Source organism: Papaver somniferum, chromosome 8 (genome assembly GCF_003573695.1).
Source record: "Papaver somniferum cultivar HN1 chromosome 8, ASM357369v1, whole genome shotgun sequence".
In the NCBI taxonomy this organism is placed as follows: Eukaryota; Viridiplantae; Streptophyta; class Magnoliopsida; order Ranunculales; family Papaveraceae; genus Papaver; species Papaver somniferum.
This window is the reverse complement of record NC_039365.1, coordinates 96,482,655-96,500,200: the sequence shown is the minus strand read 5'-3', so window position 1 is coordinate 96,500,200 and position 17,546 is coordinate 96,482,655. Positions and strand designations below refer to the sequence as shown.

At 33.8% G+C, this 17,546-nt stretch overlaps 1 long non-coding RNA gene across 1 annotated transcript; it reads left to right on the top strand.

Moving 5' to 3' along the window:
• The first annotated feature begins 9,650 nt into the window (after nt 1-9,650).
• Nucleotides 9,651-13,224, top strand: LOC113301859. The gene is made up of 3 exons (XR_003336507.1): nt 9,651-10,029; nt 11,065-11,167; nt 12,136-13,224. It is a non-coding gene; the product is annotated as an uncharacterized LOC113301859 (long non-coding RNA).
• The last annotated feature ends 4,322 nt before the right edge of the window (nt 13,225-17,546 follow it).

The window sequence follows — 17,546 nt, the reverse complement described above, 5'->3', positions numbered from 1 at the left end:
GAAATAAAATTCCACTAATGTACAACAAGAGTATGGGTTACTTCCTATTAAGAGCTAAATTTAGTGTCTTCAGCCAGGCGTTGGTAGAATTAGTCGCCACATAAAATCATATAGTAGTAGTCGGAAGCTATGTGGGTCATCAAATCTGAATAAAGCTACCACCAATAAAAGGAATGCCAGGAAAATGAACAAATAATGCACACCCTTATCTAGTTTCCTTTTTAAGACAACTACATCTTGCTGCGGTTCGGACTCAGGTTTTACGAAAGGGTCTGAATAAAATATTTTCATGGGCCAGGTTTCCTCATTGGTAGGATCCATAGGATCAGGTTGCATATCCTGGAAAAACTCAAATAAGAACTTAGAAGCACATAATAATAACCTGAATAATTGAGGATCCTCTAAGTCAATTAAATTTGACTCACACAATTGACCACAATGAAAGTGGTGGCCATTTTTAAGAAAATGTGTCGACGATTCTAACTTCCTAAAATAATTAGGTTTAGTTCTAAAAACTATATAATGACACATTTAAAATTGAGATAGTCTCACATTTGGTAAATAAAATTTTGGTGGGATAACAAAGTCAATTATGGTATCATGGACCGGATTAACCACATCAACCAGAGGATGGGTTTCTATCAACTAGGTTTGTTTTTGGACATAACTAGGTTCAGGAAAATGTGCATGAAGATAGTCTCTTAAGATGGTAGAGGCACATACGTCAAGTCCCAAATTAGGGACCATTACAAGAGTCAAGGGTAAACCACGGGGAGAATGGTATTCACCTCTAAACTTAGAATTGTCAATATCCTTGGATAAACTAGTCACAATTTACTTAATTTCTAAATTGTCAGATTTATGAAAATGGTCTTTTATTTCTTTTAGGTTGAAAATAGGTGGTTCTACATTTCAATAATCCTCAGCGGAGACTATTGTTTTCGAATCGCTAGACTCTAAAACACTACTCTCAAGATAAACTCTTTCCTCTAAACCATCATCGGCTTCATAATCACAATGATATACTACACCATCTAAGACTATGGTATCTCTAGTCAAATCCACTTCCTTTTGAATAGGTGAATAATCAACAATATTATTAGGATTTGAAATAGAAACACCATGATCATCGTAAGGCTCAATTGGTGCAACAATTTCCTCGTCATCATGACTACATTTCTCATAATCTTCAACAGTACTATCCTCATCATCATCACAATATGAAGATGGGTGAACCTTATCTAATCGGCAATTAAGTTCATTTAGAGAAATACTTAAAGCTGCAATTCTTTCCTTCGTATCTAAGTCATGCCTGAGTGACTCTTCATAAAATTGTTCCCTTAGTATGTCTCTCCTATTTAAATTTCCAGTCAACTGCTTGAGTGAATTTTCTAAAGAAATACTAGGATCATAAGAATTATTTTGTTGCAACTGTTTCATTAAATCCTCCAAAGACGAAGAACTTACATTTTGGTCATTATAATATTGCTCACTTACCCGTTCATATGACTGGTGGACGTGCGGATAGTAATTGGAATCATCATGGTATGATCTATAACCTTTAGAAGGTCGGTAGTGGTCCCACGTACTATCCACACATTGATCAAAGAACGAATATTGTCCATTTTGAAATTCGGGTCGATATTCATTATATTGGTCCTCATAATACCAGTTCGACATTTTCTTAGTGCACATGCAAATGCAAGGTCGACTAAAATAGGTAGGCTCAGGTTACCTTAAGCAAAATATACCTACAGTCAAAGACTGGTCAACGGTACTGGGCTAAGGTTTGTGAAATTTCGGCTGGTAACTCCCATAAGGCCCAAGGCACGGGTTCAGCGTACTTTTCCACAGGTTTTCATAAAATCGTTTGTCTGACGATGCAATTGGTGTGTGCAACGTGTTTTTTTTAATAAAGAAAACAAAAACATTTACAAAAAAGAAAATAAAAATTCTAGACTAATTATGTACAAATAAATAAAATATCTAAAGAATCAGAATATTTCCCAAAATAAATATTTACAAAAATAAATAAAAAATAAAACTTGGATACTTACCTGTTTGGTGCGCAAATTTTATTTTCACTTTAAATCTCCAATTATCCTGCAAACCAAAAATAAAAAGATACCCAAGAAAATCTAGAAAATAATATTAATAATAAACAAAAGAAAAAAAAATAATCTAAACTATCATAATTATTTAAAAATTTAATAGAAACTAAAAACAACAACCTTTTTTTAGTCCCCGGCAGCGGCGCCAAAAACTTGATGGGGTTTTATATTATAACGCAAGTGCACGGCTATCGATTGGATAGTATACAGATGCGGGTTCGTTCCACAGGGACTAAGACTCTTACTTTTCAATTTCTAACTAAATAAAATGATAAGCAGAATAATAAAAGATTATAAAAGTAGAAAATAATCAAAGAAAAACCTAGGATCCAACATTCCACCACTATTATGCGTAAATCATTCAACATTTATCTATAATACTTTTCTCATTAGCACAAGACGATTTAGGACACGGGTACGTCTCGGATGATAAAAACTTTATAATCAATAAAATTCTCAAAATACTAATAATTCTACCCATTTAGGTGTTGGTCTCTAATTAGAGAATGATTACAAAGAAAACAAGCACAAGCACAAGCACATATGAATAAAACTATTATCGTTAATGCTCGAGAACATAGGACCAAGAAGAAGTATTATTAAAAATGAGTTGAAATCTCTAACACATAATAGGGCTTCATTAGTAACTCTAGTGGAGAGATTACTTCATTAAAAAAGAAAATAATAAGAAAAGAAAAATGAAAACTCTATTACTTTTTCTCTGGACTACGGATTTCGGACCTCCCTTTTCCATTTGATTTAACCATTATTCATAGTTTTCAAAGAAAACCACTTTCCTTTATCATATCCACTACCACATCATCATCCAATAAAAGTATGCCACGTGTCAAATAATATAAAAATCCTCCAATCAGAATGCGCCATGTGTCAAATACTGCAATCAATATCTTAATTATTTTTATCAACCATAAAGAATAATATTCTTTCCCAAATCTTCAAATATTCCATTACTCCATATCATAAGGAAATATTTTCTTCATTAAACAAAATATCTCCAGATATCCTTTATCATAATTAATATCTTTCACATGGTTTCCACACTTCTACACACTCAGTGTAATTCTTACCACACTCCCATATCCACATAATTGGACTTAATAAAATAATTCTCCATGTAATTCCTTTCGGGCTTAGCCCATTTAATCATAAATCACTTCATTCCCTCCATTTTTCCCGCAGATTTTTGAATTTTAGTCCATCGAGCTTTATTTCCTTCAAAATACTTAAACAAGTTTATTAGCTATAAAATGAGTCCTACCTAATGTAATTATGGGTGAAAAAGCGTCGCACTTACGTGCTTATCAAATCCCCCACACTTACATTTTGCTAGTCCTAGAACAAAACTAAGAAAATAAATATCCACTAAACAGCTGGATAAAAAACTGTATGCTAAACAGCGAAACGAATCCACTAAACAGTGGATAGAGATGTCTGCTAAATAGCTAGACAAATCCGCTAAACAACAAGATCGAGAGATGTGTGCTAAACAGCTAGACAAAAAGATCCGCTAAACAGATGGTCATATCATGATTTTTTTTATTTTTTTTAGACCCGCTCAACAGCTGATCATATAACAAAAATTATTTTTTTTATTTTTTTGCGTGCACGAAAATGCCCTACAATAGACCTGCTCAACAGCTGGTCATAAAATGCAAGAGAATACAATAGACCCGTTCAATAGCTGGTCATAATATGCAAGGAAATATCAAAAAGTTAACCGCTCCCCCACACTTAAATCTAACATTGTCCTCAATGTTTCTAATAAAAGCACAATACCAAAAGTAAAGTAACACGAGGAATCAATAAAGAGATTGGAAAGATAGTACCTCGATGAAGCGTCCTTACATGGGGAACAAGAAATAAAATTCCACTAATGTACAACAAGAGTATGGGTTGCCTCCCATTAAGCGCTAAATTTAGTGTCTTCAGCCAGACGTTGGTAGAATTAGTCACCACATAAAATCATATAGTAGTAGTCGGAAGCTATGTGGGTCATCAAATATGAATAAAGCTACCACCAATAAAAGGAATGCCAGGAAAATGAACAAATAATGCACACCCTTATCTAGTTTCCTTTTTAAGACAACTATATCTAGCAGCGGTTCGGGCTCAGGTTCTACGAAAGGGTCTGAATAAAATATTTTCATGGATCAGGTTTTCTCATTGGTAGGATCCATAGGATCGGGTTGCATAGCCTGGAAAAACTCAAATAAGAACTTAGAAGCACATAATAATAACCTGAATAATTGAGGATCCTCTAAGTCAATTAAATTTGACTCACACAATTGACCACAATGAAAGTGGTGGTCATTTTTAAGAAAATGTGTCAGCGATTCTAACTTCCTAAAATAATTAGGTTTAGTTCCAAAAACTATATAATGACACATTTGAAATTGAGATGGTCTCACATTTGGTAAATAAAATTTTGGTGAGACAACAAAGTCAATTATGGTATCATGGACCAGATTAACCACATCAACCAGAGGATGGGTTTCTATCAACTGGGTTTCTTTCTGGACATAACTAGGTTCAGGAAAACGTGCATGAAGATAGTCTCTTAAGATGGTAGAGGCACATACATCAAGTCCCAAATTAGGGACCATTACAAGAGTCAAGGGTAAACCACGGGGAGAATGATATTCACCCCTAAACTTAGAATTGTCAATATCCTTGGATAAACTAGTCACAATTTCCTTAATTTCTAAATTATCAGATTTAGGAAAATGGTCTTTCATTTCTTCTAGGTTGAAAATAGGTGGTTCTACATTTCAATAATCCTCAGCAGAGACTCTTGTTTCCGAATCGCTAGACTCTAAAACACTACTCTCAAGATAAACTCTTTCCTCTAAACCATCATCGGCTTCATAATCACAATGATATACTACACCATCTAAGACTATGGTATCTCTAGTCAAATCCACTTCCTTTTGAATAGGTGAATAACCAACAAGTTATTATTAGGATTTGAACTAGAAACACCATGATCATCGTAAGGCTCAATTGGTGTAACAATTTCCTCGTCATCATGACTACATTTCTCATAATCTTCATCAGTACTATCCTCATCAACATCACAATATGAAGATGGTTGAACCTTATCTAATCGGCAATTAAGTTCATTTAGAGAAATACTTAAAGCTGCAATTATTTCCTTCGTATCTAAGTTATGCCTGAGTGACTCTTCATAAAATTGTTCCCTTAGTATGTCTCTCCTATTTAAATTTCAAGTCAACTGCTTGAGTGAATTTTCCAAACAAATACTAGGATCATAAGAATTATTTTGTTGCAACTGTTTCATTAAATCCACCAAAGACGAAGAACTTACATTTTGGTCATTATGATATTGCTCACTTACCCGTTCATATGACTGGTGGACGTGCGGGTAGTAATTGGAATCATCATGGTATGATCCATAACCTTTAGAAGGTCGGTAGTGGTCCCACGTACTATCCACACATTGATCAAAGCACGAATATTGTCCATTTTGAAATTCGGGTCGATATTCATTATATTGGTCCTCATAATACCAGTTCGACATTTTCTTAGTGCACATGCAAATGCAAGGTCGACTAAAATAGGTAGGCTTGGGTTACCTTAAGCAAAATATACCTACAGTCAAAGACTGGTCAACGGTACTGGGCTAAGGTTTGTGAAATTTCGGCTGGTAACTCCCATAAGGCCCAAGGTACGGGTTCAGCGTACTTTTCCACGGGTTTTCCTAAATTCGGTTGTCTGACGATGCAACTGGTGTGTGCAACGTGTTTTTTTTAATAAAGAAAACAAAAATATTTACAAAAAAAGAAAATAAAAATTCTAGACTAATTATGTACAAATAAATAAAATATCTAAAGAATCAGAATATTTCCCAAAATAAATATTTAGAAAAATAAATAAAAAATAAAACTTGGATACTTACCTGTTTGGTGCGCAAATTTTATTTTCACTTTAAATCTCCAATTATCCTGCACACCAAAAATAAAAAGATACCCAAGAAAATCTTGAAAATAATATTAATAATAAATAAAAGAAAAAAAATAATCTAAATTATCCTAATTATTTACAAATTTAATAGAAACTAAAAATAACAACCTTTTTTAGTCCCCGGCAGCGGCGCCAAAAACTTGATGGGGTTTTATATTATACCGCAAGTGCATGTCTATCGATTGGATAGTATACAGATGCGGGTTCGTTCCCCAGGGACTAAAACTCTTATTTTCAATTTCTAACTAAATAAAATGATAAGCAGAATAATAAAAGATAATAAAAGTAGAAAATAATGAAAGAAAAACCTAGGATTCCAACATTCCACCACTATTATGCGTAAATCATTCAACATTTCTTTATAATACTTTTCTCATTAACACAAGACGATTTAGGACACGGGAACGTCTCGGATGATAAAAGCTTTATAATCAATAAAATTCTCAAAATACTAATAATTCTACCCATTTAGGTGCTGGTCTCTAATTAGAAAATGATTACAAAGAAAGCAAGCACAAGGACATATGAATAAAACTATTATCGTTAACGCTCGAGAATATAGGACCAAGAAGAAGTATTATTAAAAATGAGTTGAAATCTCTAACACATAATAGGGCTTCATTAGTAACCCTAGTGGAGAGATTACTCCGTTACAAAAGAAAATAATAAGAAAAGAAAATGAAAACTCTATTATTTTTTTCTGGACTACGGACTTAGGACCTCCCTTTTCCATTTGCTTTAACCATTATTTATAGTTTTCAAAGAAAATCACTTTCCTTTATCATATTCATTACCACGTCATAATCCAATAAAAGTATGCCACGTGCCAAATAATATAAAAAATCCTCCAATCAGAATGCGTCATGTGTCAAATACTGCAATCAATATCTTAATTATTATTTTCAACCATAAACAATAATATTCTTTCCCAAATCTTCAAATATTCCATTACTCCATATCATAAGAAAATATTTTCTTCATTAAACAAAATATCTTCAGATATCCTTTATCATAATTAATATCTTTCACATGGTTTCCACACTTCTACACACTCAGTGTAATTCTTACCACACTCCCATATCCACATAATTGGACTTAATAAAATGATTCTCCATGTAATTCCTTTCGGGCTTAGCCCATTTAATCATAAATCACTTCATTCCCTTCATTTTTCCCGCAGATTTCTGTATTTTAGTCCATCGAGCTTTATTTCCTTCAAAATACTTAAAACAAGTTTATTAGCGATAAAATGAGTCCTACCTAATGTAATTATGGGTGAAAAAGCGTCGCACTTACGTGCTTATCAAATTCCCCCACACTTACATTTTGCTAGTCCTAGAACAAAACTAAGAAAATAAATATCCGTTAAACAGCTGGATAAAGAACTGTATGCTAAACAGCGAAACGAATCCACTAAACAGTGGATAGAGATGTCTGCTAAATAGCTAGACAAATCCGCTAGACAGCAAGATCGAGAGAATATGGTGATGGGTGATATAAATGGGTGATATACAAATGCTCAAAACAAGTTTTAATGTCATCCAAATCATGAATGAAGCATAAGTAGTCATGTGTTCCTTAATTTAGTGAAGAAATGCTCAAACTAATCCCTCAACATTTTTGTTTGGTTTGTGTTATTGATCTATTCTTCTTTTCCTCTTTTCTTTTATATTTCAGAATTATGAATTTCTGCGAGTCTACAATCTTATATTGGTTCATTGCAGAAACTAAATCTTAGTGCTTAAAGTGGCTTACTATGTTGTAATCATCACTTGGACTTCGTTCACTAAACTAGAGGCATAAGCTATGAATTTTAGATCGAATTTTAGATCATTCTTGAGGAATTCGTGCACTTTTTTTTGGCTGCCGCGTTATCCATTCCGGACCAATTTGATAGCAGGAGATCCAGAATACGGAGCAACTTAATTGTCGATTAATTTACATACTCTATTTACATTCTACTGCTGAAATTGATTTTGTATCATTTCATATCTTTTCCTCAAATTTATTGGTCGCTTCAGGTAAGTGAACTATGTGTACTTCAATTGGGAAATTTGAATTCCGCAGTTACAATTACATTATGGAATGTGTCTACTAAATCGAGCTATGAATTTCCTCCCCCAAAATTCCTTGGTGCCGAACGGAAGAAATGATGTGCTCTTTTTTAGTAACTTCATTAATACTAGTGGTCTTTTGTAGAAGACTTATATACTCTCCACAATTTGATTTTGTATATCATTGCCGTATAATACAATATAGTTGGAGGGAAAACAGTTTCGTTAAAGCGTACATGCCCATCACAGTAACAGTTACTGACGCACGACAGCCTAAAAAGCACAAATCCATCGTTATTGCGATGTAACTACAACCATTTTTTTCATCAAATACAATAACATATTTATTCTTCTACATAGATGAGATATACTCAAACATTTCGCGGAGTGTGATGCGCAAAATACTTATTCATCGGATGCACAAAAATATCTAGTCCAAAGACCGTGTCCAGGCTCCATCAAGATATATTCATTTCTTCGTTTTTACTTGTTTATTTTCTTTCCCAATTGAGTAAAATAGGCCGACTATTGGCCGTTGAAAGTGTCATTTTACATAAACAATGCTAACGTAATGTACGGACAACTTTATATCTTAGAAGGTGAACTGCAATGATATACTCTCTCGCTTTATGGAAAAGAGTTTATCACTTTCTCAATTGAGCATATTCATATGCCAAAATGAAAAAGTCATAACATATCTTTCCGAGATAGTTCATCCTGATTGAATATGGCTTGACGGTTCAAAACAGAAACAGAAGGATATCGTAACTACTCATGCACTGCATAAGATAATGAAGGTCAATAACCCAAAACCCGTGCCATGATCTCAGATTTTCATATTCCATCACGTAGATCATCCTTTATAGTATTTAAAATTCCTTTATTCTGTTGTCAAATTCTACTTTTTCCGGCGGTTCACACTACTACTCTTACTAAATAAGTCAATTGACGCCTAACTAAAGCTATGGCTCTTGCACCTCTTGATATGAATGCATTTACATCACACCAGCCAAATGATCATTGGCAGAAATCAAACAAGACCAAATATCTATAATTCCTCTAAATATGGGGGGTTCTTTACAATAAGAAAAACTTATTATCACTATTTGCAACAACTGAGCAAATTCCAAGCCGTATCATGAACTAAATACAGGGATTGTAGTATCTTGAACATATACAGCCTAACAATACACCGTACAGAAAATAACATTATAAGAGAAAGCTTAGCAGAAACATAAGTTAAGATCACATTCTCCGGTAGCAATAATCCAAAGCCCGGACCGTAACGGCACGGATGGATTTTTTAATGCGATCCACGGCCACCATTTGCTATCAAAGTTCAGAAAGTGGAGAGACAAATCGCGGCTAAGGATGCACCCTCATTATCCGCCCTCATCCAACGTCCTAGATTCCACTCTTTTTTTTTTATACGTTGCATGTCTCAAAGGTAGAGTTGCGGAAGATTAGCTGCCAGTAAGCTTTTCATCTGTAACGAAATACATAGCACCACCATCAAAAATCATTAGCACTACAATGATTATTCGAACGTAAATAATCAAATCAATTGTTCCATGCGTTACAAAAATAAAGATACCTATTATCAACACCACTATTCTCCTTACCAATCCCTTTAAATGTTCATAAAATCCCGAAAAAATTATCTTGCACAAGTCCTCGGTGCTAACCAATCCCCTTTCTCTCTATCAGGATTCATATAAGATTCTGTGGTTTTGTTTAATATTTTTGGTTGTTTTATTTGATAATCTTTCAGTAGCTTTTCTCCGATTGATTCTTTTATTGCAGATTTTTATTGCTGTTGGTGCACCATAGATTGTAAAATCAGGGAAAAGCATCAATCTCAGGTAAACGTCAATTGAATTACATTCAACTTAGATTTGAATTAGTTGTCATTATGTAACTGAAATGTGTAGTCATTGTCCTCACATCATCTGTTTGTTATAATGTCAGTGGCGCAACTGTTGTTATTCTTTAGAATCTTATCAAATGTGATTTCTATTTTTAATGAGATTGTCCATCCCAGACTCTCTATTGACAAACTACTGACCTTTTAGTTTAGGACTAGCTGAATAAGAAAAACCCTGGATGACATGCGTTCTAATGTCTCTAGAGTGGGTTGAGTTAGAACTGAAGATCTTGAATCTCGGGATGCCAACATGTATCTAACTGATATTGTGTTGGGGTAAATGTTCAGTCATTGTTTAAAATCTAGGCCTCATGTTCCCAAGTTTTTACTTATTTGTTTTGGCTTCAGTTTCTGCAACAGATGTCATGTGTGTGTTTGTCAGTTTGGCAAATATGCTAGAAATGAAGAGAGCCGGTGGTCAGCCATACATATTGAGAAAAGAGGCAGCATATATCTGCAGTAGTAAATGTCAATATAATTTCACTTGATTTAAACTGTTTTGGGATGTTTTATGTTGGGGCTTGATTTGTATATCAATAAGGAGGTTTAAGAATGAACCATTTCTCAAAAATCAGCGTTTATTTAATATGAAGGTACAGTGGTGATTTTTAATACGAAGGTCGAATGTGTTAAGGGAAATATAATGATTTAAGGTAATTATGTTTTCAAATAGGCCATTGCCATTATAGTAACTATACGTTTCGCGGCCCATGCTTCAGGTTATAGGATCCTCATCCATGGTACAATATATGTATTTGTTTTCCTGAACTACCCATCTTGAATTGTTGAGTGTCAATACATAACGCGTGATTTCAGAATCGAATACTAAAGTTTGTTTTGGTTTATTTGTATATTTTATCTCTCTCATTCCATCGTTATTCACATTTCTTTCATTGTCTCCTTATCCATAAGACAAGCATCCAGTAAAACTCCTTTAATATTATATAGTGGTTACCTTTATTTCTTATTGCAGGTGTCAGAAAAATTTGGAGTTCTGCAAAATCTAAAGGTGGCATTTACATAAGGCATTTTATTGGCATCTAATAATCGATCAAGGAAATATACTATATTCTCAGGTTTGGTTACTTATTTCTTTATCTTTTTCCTCTTACATTGGTTGATTTGTTTTCCAGTTTTATGTTTACAACTAATTGCAAGTAGTGTGATGTGGATCTGCATTAGGTAACGTTATTGATTTCTTCTTTTGGGTGTCTATTTTATATCCTAGGCTTGGGATTCCTTGCTATTACTTCTTACACAAATTCTTAAAAATGGAGTCTATAATCCTAACGTGTTTTGGTAATCCTAATCACTTTTGGTAATCCTAATCAATAACTAGACATTACTATATTAGTCATTTTCACTTTTGATAGCGAACTTCCAGTCGGCTTAAGCAGTTACCAATTACGTCACGTATTACATTGTTAACTGAAATCTTACAACTATTCGTTTTTTTGTTCTACTGTCCTCAATTGACTTTCACTATTAAACAATGATGGTGTTGTCATCGTAGTTTGCTTGCTAACATATGCAAAAACATACCCTTCAAGGCTATTAACATCTGAAACCAATTGCATGGCAATAGAGAAGGTCAAGACGATCAAATGTTTAACTGTTCTCCATCAAATCTCTTGCAAGGGTTGTATGATTAGTACGTTTCTCAAAGCTTATTTTATGAAAAATTTTGTTGGTGATAAACATATAATTAGGGAACCAGGACATTTGTTGTTTTTTAAAAATTTATGAATTATTATGTAGCATTTGTTGTGTTCGTGTACTGCCCGACATTGTTGTGTTTCACGTTTATCAACTGTTGGTCATTTTTACCATTTTCTTAGATATTTGTTGTCATATGCTGCCAAAAGGAACTTTCGGTCATGTTTACCATTTTCTTAGATATCTGTTGTCATATGCTACCAACGGGACGCAAAAAAATTCAAACCATGGTAACAAAAACTGGGGCTAGCTTCTGAAAAAATTCTGATTTGAGATAAAATTCTAGATTTTGGTATACTGATATCAATCAATTTGGTAACTTTTGCAGTATATTGCTAATAAGAAAGGCAGTGTAGATATGGGGATGCAAAGGCTGCTGTAAAGTAAAAGTTGGTGGTGCCTGCATCGTGAAGTAAGTAAATCCTCTCCTTCCCCGTTGCTCTCTCACATGCATTCACATGATGGTTATTCCACATTAAAATGCATTGTGTTACGGTTAAATTCTTTGAAGTATAGAGCCAGTGAACTTTTACTATTTTTTGTCCTTTTCAGTCAGCAATATGACTAATCCATATTGACATTGTTGTGAATAGAAAGTATTCCCTGTATAAGGTATACGCCACCATTATTCAAGTTTTTTCTTGAAGTTCTTAGTTAAATAATCTCTTCATAAAATCTTTTCCCTGATATGCGCCTCAAGCCGTTTTGAATTGCTAATATACGTCGGATGGGAGCGTTGGAGGAGGGTTAATTCTCTGCCGAGATTCTTAGTTAAATAATCTCTTCATAAAAGTTTTTTCTTGAAGTACTTGGGATTTTATCATAGCTGTTTTGAACAATCTTGCTGCCAATGTCCGAAAAGTAAGCTTTCTCGTGTAGAAAAGAGGCGTAGTATAAAAAAAAATCGAGGAGAAAGGAGTTCCGGTATAATGAAGGTGATTAACTTTGATCAACGGTTAATCTCAGGAAAATCTTATTGAAAACTTTGTTGTGCTGGCTGTAGAAGTTTTATCCCAGTTGAAATCTTATTTTTAATTTTTTTTAATTGTCAACGGTTAATCTCAGGCAAATGTCCATGTAACTTAGGGTAGAAGATAGTCTGGCTAAATGGATAATTTGTAGCATGTTTGAAAACTGGATAAATTTAGGAACCACGACAAGAAACTGAGAGAGGAGCAGCAGGAAGTACTGGCGATAATAGTAGTAGACAAAAGAGAAACCTCGCCATCAAGAAGAGTGGAGGAAAAAGTAAAAGTGAAGCAAACCTTGACATTCAGTGGAAGAATGAACGGTTGACATCATAGTCCGTTCAGTTTGCAATTATAGTTATGATTGGTATGCTATGTAATTTGCAATTACAAGAATTCACACCTAATTCAAATTTCGTAGGTGCACGAATGGTTTACACTTCAAAAAGAATAAAGCTTAGTGACAAATACATCTTCGTGCTGAATAATTTTACAAACTATGTATACGCAATAAGATTCATTGTCATGCATGATACAATTCTTCCTGTTGAATAAACCACATTTTTTATTATCGTGTTTGCTACTATACTTAGTGACAAACCAACATTATCCCTCTGCAACACATTGATAACCTCAATCATCCCATGTGTGCTTTGATCTCTAATAGCTAGCGTTGAATTCTTTATAGCAACTATGCAAAAGATGTGCTTAGATTTGGGGTTTTGAAGTACGCACAATGACATTTTACGTAACCGTTTTACGCATATAGGTCAGAATCAATAACAAAAACCAAATATTGATGGTACGTCTAAACTATCCACCGTATAATCAACAAGAAAAATACGTAGACCTTTCTGACTTATGTGTATGAAGAAATTTACTTTTGTATGCAAGGGGGCGGAGCCAGACATCTACGAAGGAGAAGCAAAATAAAATCAAATCGAGGGGATCTAAGGGCAAGGGTTATGGAGTGAGTGTTTTCATTCAAAATGAAATGGATTTGCTCAAATTAGGTGCTATTATGGAGGGAGAATGTTTACTCATTCATCAATAATCACCCGTACACTCATTGGGGCGAAAGAGTGTGTGAAAGTGGAGACTAAGCGGCTGATTGTCAGCCGTTTGGAAAAAAATTACATTGAGCCGCTAAACATATGCCTCTCAACCCCATTTTTAGAGTTTTATTATTTTAAAACTCTTGTATGTGGGACCCACATCATGTTTTATTATTAATAAAAACTACGGGAGGCACAAGTTCAGACGTTTTGGAAAGAATTTTTCTCTCCAAACGGATAAACATCAGCCGCTTAGTCTGTTAATTTTGGGTCCCACGATCACAAAATACTCTTTCACTCCATCACTCACTCAATTTGAAAGGGAATGAGCGTTAAAACACTCATTCCATAGCCCTTTCTCTAAGTAAGGCAATGTTGGCTTGGAAGTCCAATATCTTACAAATGTTATGCTTGGGAGCCAGTTGCACACTCATGCTTTCAACTGGCTGCACTGCCCATGTTTTATGCCCCAAGGTCGAGATCAATACACAATAATATACTAGTCCAAACATTCAAGAATCAACCACACCAAACATTTGATTGCCACTTCACGGAGGCAATTAATACACCCGTGTTTACTTTGCTGAGTGGATAATCTACCAAATGTTTGAACACTCTTCGATTTATCTTTTGCACCTAAAACACATTGTTAGCATGTTTGGATATCCGTCGCAGAAGTCAGAAGCAAAAAGAATTTGATTCACAAGAAGTCAATTTTTTTGCTTCTGAAAATCATTTGAAATTGTGTATCCAAACTAACTGCTGAGCTTTTTGCTTCAAGAAGTTAAAAAGCAATTCTTGGATGTGCATCTGAGCATACATCCAAACACCCAATAAAATATTCCTGATTTTGTAGAAGATGCTATCCTAAGAGCTTCTCCAATGGTGAATGTGTATATTTCCTATGTGGCATAACTTTTCAGACATCATTTAGGTATATTATCCTAAATATTAGGAGAAAATGGATTTTATCTCCAACCTATAAAGTGTTGTATCATTCTTTTACTTATTTGTAGGTATGTAATTAGTTAAAATTATTTCTATTTTTGTTTATAATAATTTTTATTAATAAAAATGTGACTAGGATGGGAAGACATCCTCTAAATGAATGTCTAAAACTAGAGGTTCACCCATAAGATGTCTAATTCTTTTTTACCACATTATCCTCACATCAATGGGTTGGAGATGATTTTTTATAAAAATGATTGTGTATCCTACATGGATGAAGACTTTTTTTTTCACGCACATTCCATTGGAGAAGCTCTAACCAGCATACACTACCAAGTATTGATTATCCATCTAAACTGGCCACCATGTCTCCATAATAATTTCTTTTGTGGGTGACTCCATGTTTACGAGAACAAAAAATTATGGATCGTTTTTCTTAACACAATCAAAAGCCCGGGTCGAAAATTATGGATCGTTTTTTCTTAACACAATCAAAAGTCCGGGCCGTTACGGCACGGGTCATACGCTAGTCAACATATAAAGAAAAATAACATTAAAACCTTTATCAATATTTTAAAAATAAATAAATTTGGAACCAGTTAGATATGATAAGGCACGATGAAGAAATATTTTGAACAATGATGTGCACGTATGTTAACTCCAATAGAGTCTAATATTGATCAATGGTGTACACTAACAGTAATTTTGAAATAAAGGTGCAAAAAAAATTATAGTTGATTATCTTTTTTCGTTCCAATGCCGAATATTTATTTGAAAATCATCATGTATTTAATACTTGGTGGAAACTTTTGAGGAATTATTTGGTTTCATTATGACGAACAAGCATCCTAAAATTAACGAATTCATATTTTAACCAAATAGTTTTGTTATACCTAAAATTTAAAAATAAATAAATCTAAGTTCTGGATTTTTACCCGTACAATAAAACCAAAATCAATGGGAGTAAAAATTTATTTAAAATCTATATATTAAATGAAACCACAAATTTTATCGTCATCAAAACTACAAACATGGTCTTCAAATGGAGGAGGAAACATATGGTAGTTTTTTATCTGCAAGTGCACTACCAGTAATTTAGAAGATTCAGGTAATTTAACAAACACTTATACATTTATCACATATCATATCAAAGCAAGGCCTTTACGACAAGGTTTATTTATAAAAATAACTCGTGAGCTTAGGACGGTCAGATAACATTTCTAGAGATAAACGTTGCATCCGACCATCCCGGTCTCACCCCAACCATAGATATCCGACGAATATAAGATTTATAACCTCCTTCCGATACAGATATATGCATTGATGATCCTCATAGTTAGTTCCTCACTAATTATGTTACAACAAAACTACAAAGTGCAAGTGAATAATTAGTTCCTCACTAATTTGTCGGTTGTTCACAGGGCTGAACATGGTGTCGGTTAACCGTTGGAAACCGACCGAACCAGACCAATAAGCAAGAAACCGAACCAAACCATTTAGATTTGGATTGGTTTGGTAAAAAATGTTGAAAAACCGACATTACTGGTTTGGTTTTGGTTTGACCTGAAAACCGAACCAAAAACCATTGGGGAACCGATTAATTTTTAAACTTAATTTCTACCGTCGATTTAAAAGTATTAGATTTTACCCATTAATTTAGAGGATAAATAGAAACCCTAAATCTAATATTTCATTATGATACTCTCCCTCTTTCTCTTTCTCCTTCTCTCAGCCGCCTCCCTTCTCCACCCCCAACTACAGCTGCTGCTACTCGACTTTTTTCTTCCCGTCTTCCTTCTTTTTTATTTGTCAATATCTAAATTAAGATATATTATATATCTTCATTTGATCTCTAGAATTAGAGTAAGCTTTAACTATTCTTGATTTTTTTTTGTCTGTATATTTGTGTAAACCAATACTATCGGCAACTACGATTTTTTTATCTGTAAATTTGTGTATTTTTTTTTGGTTTGACATAATTATTGGTTAACCAAAAACCACTGGGACAAACCGAAACCAACTGGAACCATTTGGAAACCGAACCAATGGTTAATGGATTGGTTTGGTTTAGATTTTTAGAAACCAATAATATTGGTTTCGGTTTTGGTTTGGCTAGAAACCGAACCAAAACCGACCATGAACAGCCCTAGTTGTTCACTAATTAAAAGAATTTATTAGCAACAAAACTACAAAGTGAAAATTTAATTGTTGCAACCATTTAAAATTAATATTATTACACTCATATTTTATTATTCAAAAAAAATAATATTTTGAATCATATATTTTTAAAATAAGAAAGAATAAACCTTCATCAACCTGTGTAACGTTTGAGAATTGCTACAAGAAACCATGAATTTAGATTAATTTTTCTCATGCCGTGTCGTTACGGCACGGATTATTTCTAGTAAACCATAAAATCAAACAAAAAATAATCAAATGTAACCTCAAAGATGAATTATATACATCATCATCAAAAGGATTATCCAAAGTTACTAGACATCTCCAAGTATTCAACCACCAACAATCATTTTTCTAAAACCCCCTACTAGAACACTCATTTTATGAAGAACATCAAATTAATTCGAGAAGAAACAAAAAACCTAAAAGAAAAAAAAACAATTTGATTTCGACTTACAAAACAAGAGGAGGAAGAAGAAGAATCAAAAAAATAAACAAAGAATGAGAAGATGGTGGAGAACGGTGATTGTGGTGGCTGTGATGGTAGGGGACGTGTTGTTGTGAGTTATATGATGAAGAAGAAGAAAAAA